The following is a 6000-nucleotide window of genomic DNA, read 5'->3' as shown; positions in this document are numbered from 1 at the left end:
CCTCCTAAGCAGTTTGTAAAGTCTCTTACTGTCCCTGGCCGTCCCCAGCAGACCACTGCATACAGGAACGCTGTGCCACCACAGTGTCATGAAATGTTTAAAGTAATGTCCTCAGCACCCCAAAGGACCTCAGTGTCCTCACCAGCTGGAGGTGACTTTGGCCCTCTTTGTACAGGGCATCTCTGTTATCAGTATAGTCCAGTTTATTGCTAAGGTGAACAACCAGGTATTTGTACTTTCCCACCATCTCTATGTCAAAACCCTCAATGTTCACTGGTGTGATATGTGGTGTCTTCCTCTGTAAGTTGATCACCATCTCCTTTGTTTTACTGGTGTTTATATGTAGGTGATTGCATTCAAACCAGTTAACAAATGTGTTGATGACCCCCCTATATTCCTGTTCGTTCCCCTCAGCCACACAACCAAAAATGTGCTGTATTGCCTGAGAACTTTTGGAGGTGACAGTTCACAGTGTTTGCACATTTGTTTGTACTCTGTACAGGGTTCTAGCTATTCTATAAAGCTAGGGTGCTAGCTTGTAAACTAGCTTATGTAATTTTTTTGGAGCAGTTTCCGCTGTCACTTAGGGAAACTGTCTGGTAGATTTATTAGATGCTCATTCAGGTGTCAAATCCCCTGCATATCCTTCCCAGCATTTCCCCCCTTGTTATGTATGACCTTCATCTCATTTCTTATGACACAATGAAGAGAGCCATTAAGGCTTACACAAGGAAGAGGCTTACAGACATCAAATATGATCAGGGATGTAATAATACCCCTGGTGCACCTGTGCAGTCCAAAATTATTGTCCCATGTCTAAATATAGTCCTGTTAGTCACTGTTGTTGTGTCTGTCATGATTATCTAAGGCTATCTGGTTTAATTTAATGGCCTCTATGTTGATCTTTTCTCCCTTTTACAGCCATTGTTTTTGGCACAGATGGCCTTCATGTTAATCTATTTCAAGTACCACATTATTTAGAACAGGCTAATCTCTCACTTTAGCAGGCTCAAAAAACTATGAATTTAAGTCATAATTATTACTTGTTTTGGGACATTATTGTATTTATCGGAGCAACAATGATCTGATTGTAGAGAGGAAAAAAAAAATTTCAGTCAGTAAAATAGTACATTAACCAACTGTATTGTTGCTGTTTGCCAATTGGTTTACTCAGTAGCTAGTTATAGCTACGCTAGGACCCTTAAATTATAGGTAATTAGCTAGCTAGCGAGCTTATAACTTGTATTATTTATCTATGAAATATTTTCTTTTTGGTACAGATAGTCATTGTGTTGATATGTAATGCAATATCCAATGTGACCAACAGAGGGAACTATCGGGTGCTGCTGCAGTAATTTGACTTAATAGATCGGGGTCATTTAGCATTACTACATTTTCAGCGAAGTTTACCATTTTAAGGCGCCGACAAGCTTATTGTTCAACCAAAATATTGTGTTTGCTACCAGCATTTGAGGGATCATTGTAAAAAAAAAAAAAACATTCTTAATCTGAATCCCCCAAAATGTGATGGTGTAGCCCTAGAGGCAAATGTGGGAATAATTCGTGCACTCCAAAATTAGGCATGGCAGGTACAGACAAACTGTTATGTATGGTTTGGTTAGGCTAGACACAGTACTTGATGAAACAGATGGGACAAGCAACACCCATGACCTCCTCCGCATAGTATAGGCAGAGATGACTTTAGAAGGAGAGAGGGAATGGGTGCTTGTAGCTTGATGTTGCAACTCCCACCACTATGTGATAAATTAGCAAAGCCAGGTGGAGCATATGTGTAGCAGAAACACACATGCAGTTGAAACATTTATGTTAACCCACGTGTCTGTCTCGTGTTATATTGGTAGGTAACCTCCCCAATCTGTCTGGCCTGTTGTGGGAGGTTCAAGGAATTCTAGCAACCCAGATTGAATGCGTTCTGTTGTATGGGTGCAATGTCGTGTCACGATGTGGCGAGAAGAGGGCGCCTGCAGCAATTGAGTAATGCATGTGAATGTGCATACATGGTGTTTGATGACTGTTTGATCGGGGGGAGGGCTTTCCTCTGAGCACCAGCAGACTGTCAGTCTATGAATCATCTGCTACCAGTTGTTTGTACCAACATGTCCAGGGTTGTTAAGTCAGTGAAGATAGTTCAGCCAAATTCTGCCCCAAAAAATAATCTTTCTTTTCAGACTGTGAACAGGACAAGAATAAAAAAAAAAATCAAAAAAATCAAAAGAAATCATGAACTTATGATGTACCCGATGAAAAGCTGGTGGCTGATGTAATATGTTCTCTTTGCAAGGCGCTCAGTGGGAGTGACATGTGATAAGCTTCACCAATAAATTTATAAATAAACATGACCACGCCTGCAGAGTTACTGTAGTGGTGGATAATATCTCTGTGAGGGGGAATGCCCTGACTCTCATTACTGACCGTACATGTTAATGTAAATAGACAGAAAAGGAAGTTGGCTGACAACATCAGAAAAAAAAAAAAAAAAAATGATAAACCTGCATTGCTTCAGTAGTGAACTGAACAGAATTTTTATTTTAAGTCTGTCAGTTCTATGAAGCACTGGTGGCAAATCCGAGCTCTGCAGCTGTAGTAAAAAAAATGCTGGCTGTAGAACAGTTTTGTGTGGGAGGAAGAACGGCCGATTCAATTCACAAAATGATTTTTCTATAAGGAAAAGGATGGTGTTAGACGATAAGAGACAGAGCTAAACCTTCATTGATCAAATGGAACCAGTTTTTCCTAAAATAAAGTGTGATATAACCAGGGTGAAAGAATTTATGTCGGACAAGGCCATCAAACAAAACTCACAGTGTAAAAGAGGATGTTGGATACCTTTGATATAGTGTTAAAATTTAGCCAATTTAAAGGTCATATTGATAACATTTTTATGAAAACAAATCATTTTTATTTTTATTTAAAATAACACACCTATAGAGCTTGCAGAAAGGAGCAGCATAAAAGCCTCTCTTTTACTTTTAAACAATATCATGATTGTGAATTGCTCATTTTACAATGTGTGTTGGGTCCTAAATGATTGTTTTGTTTGTAAAAATTCTTGCTGGTCCAGCTTCTACCAAGGTTTGTCAGGCGACAGTGTCCAACTCTTACACATGGTAGCCATGTTTCATCAGTGCTTAACACTCTTGGTGAGTAGCCAGTCTGTTGAAAAAATGAATGGCAGTTTTTTTTACAGTATTGACCCAGCATGCTGTACTGCCCTTGTGTTAGCAAGATAGCATTAGCAACATTAACATTAGCGAGTGATTCGCATTGTTAACGTTTGCTAGCAATGTTAGCTAAAGTGCAGCATATTTATCAGTACTTATTTTTAATTTTGAAAAGTCAGTGATTAATAGCACTCAGCCTAAAGATACAAATACAATACAAAAATGCTATAATTATTAATTACATTTTTTTATTTCAATTACTGTTTCTGGCTTATGTGCACCATGACCTATTGCAGCAACAGTTGCAAACATACTTAACTTGAACTTTTTTGAATATATAGTCATCTTCCTTAAAAAACAACACATTTTATTTTACCAAAGATTTATTCTGAAATGTATACTGAAGGTTAAATGTATATGTGTTGATTATTTAACAACACCAGATTTGCCTGTGAAAAACCACACCATGTCCTCTGAAAAAAGACAGATGTCTTTATCTCTTTATGTTTGTATTAATCGCAGAACTGATATAAAACCATCATCACTCTGCTAACCCCGCGGCTGTAGCATAGGAGGTAGAGCGGGTCATCTAGTGATTGGAATGTCGACATTTCAAATCCCCCACTCCCTTGATCCCCTGGGCAAGATGCTGAACCCCAAATTGGTCCTGATGAGCAGTTGGCACCGTCACTCCTTCAACTTCACTCAGCCATCAGTGTCTGAGTGGGTGTTGGGTGCAAGTCCATCTCCTGTGTATGCCCATGACAATGTTTACATACACGAGGGTGTGAAAACTAACACGTCAGCCAAAGTATTAAGATATGGAGGGCAGTAATTGCATCTATCTTTAGTACATCAATAAATCCACCCCAAGTCAACTGCATTGCAACTGCAGTCATTTTCTTTTCTCTCAGAGGAGCGGGATGATGACTGTATGACCTAAGCAAACCGTGCGTAGCTGCTACTTGTTTGCTGAACAGCTGATAGTGTGACACTAAGCTGATGATGGAATGAACCAGTTTGCTTGTTCTATCTGACAACACTGTACACACCATTTCAATCTATGAAACACGGACTATTTGTTTATACGGCTTGGTGAACTAACATCTTTTCCTTGAAACGGTCCTTCGGGAAGCAATAATTGTTTATTTTGAAGAGCAAACAATGCACCCTGTCACCCCTCCACTCTCTTGTCTGATAGCAGGTCAGTTTTAGAAAATTGCAGCTAACTTGACTTCAAATCAGTACAAGGAACTGTTTGTCGAAGGGAGACTTATTCTGCATCCAAATGTCAGCATTCACGGGAAGTCTTAAAGGCTGTCCAAAGTCACATTTCATCCAGTCCACAAGGGCCTGCAGACTTCATTGCAATACCGCTGTCACATTGTACGACTTACAATGTTGAATGACAATCTTGAATCATGTCGATTAGAAATAATACCACATCGTAACACAGAAATATCTAGACGTATAGACTATAGAGGTTATATTTGGATAGTTCAAATAACTCACTGCTGACCTTTGGTTACACACAGTACACCAACAATGGTCTCCTGATCGTCTCTCTGACCTCCTCCCTATGTTGGCTTTGTCGCTGTCTTCCTGCTTTGCTGCTGTAATTATTGCTACCATAAACTTAATATGGGTCATCATAAACTGCTTTCACAGTCAACCTATATGGCTGTTTTCTTGAAAGAGGAGGGGCTGTCCATAGTATTGATGCCTAGTGAGAATATCTGTGTAATGTGACCCTTTAAACAATTCAAACTTTAAACAAGCAAACTTGTCACCTTAAAATCTTAAATGGAGTTGACAGCCATGCCAACACACACACGGTGAACATGTTTACACACTGATGATATTTACCATGTTTACGTCTCAGTCTCTCATTTGATAAAAGAGTCTTAATGACAACACTGGACGAAACCTAGGGACATGTCATCATCAGGATATGATCAATTAGCATGTGTGACGCATACAATATGCCAGCTTATTCCAGCTAATAGCCGCCGCTGCTATCCATCCTGGAACCCTAATTAACTCACTGTTATAATTATGAATTATAGGTCAGACGTGACTAGACATGCATTGTCTGGCCACTTGCAAAGAGTCATTTCCATTTTTTTTTTTTTCTGTCAGCCTGATTGCTCTACAGTGTCTATGAATGAGGAGACAACATATAACATGCTAATAGGCTGATATAAATATGCAGAATTAGAGCATCAGGTTTTCTACTGATTTTTAAGAAAAGTTGCTTTTCCAAGGACGACTATGATTACAGCACGTTTCATAGTACTTTTTTCGATTTCTTGGAACTATATGTTTGTGCAAAGATGGTGACACCCACACAAACATCAGAAGCTACGGCTGGTTTGTTTTAAGGCTTAGAGCCTTATTCAGAAGGTTTTATTCTGTTACCTGGCAACAACATGCTGCCTACAGATGTGTGTCCCCACTTATTTATTATGTATTATAACATCCCCCTGCTGTCACCCACCACAGACCCTTCCACGCCCCCCACCCCTCAGACTGGACTTAACATTACAGCCAGCCAGGTGATGAGGGAGCTGGAGAGGCTCAAACAGAGGAAAGCTGCTGGACCGGATCGCATCAGCTCTCACGTGCTGAAGGCTTGTGCCAGCCGGTCTTTGGAGTTCTTCAGTACCTCTTCAACCTGAGCCTCCACCTTCAGAGAATGGACTAGAGGCCAATTGCACTGACCTCTCACATCATGAAGGTCATGGAGAGGCTCAGGGGTGATCTAGGATTATGGGAGATCCGAGGCTTAGCCCAGAGGGAGGAAAGATGTATGCGCAAA

The sequence above is a fragment of the Sparus aurata genome, chromosome 11 (assembly GCF_900880675.1).
Source record: "Sparus aurata chromosome 11, fSpaAur1.1, whole genome shotgun sequence".
NCBI classification, from domain to species: Eukaryota; Metazoa; Chordata; class Actinopteri; order Spariformes; family Sparidae; genus Sparus; species Sparus aurata.
The sequence above is the reverse complement of the archived record's forward strand: the minus strand, read 5'-3'. Positions refer to the sequence as shown.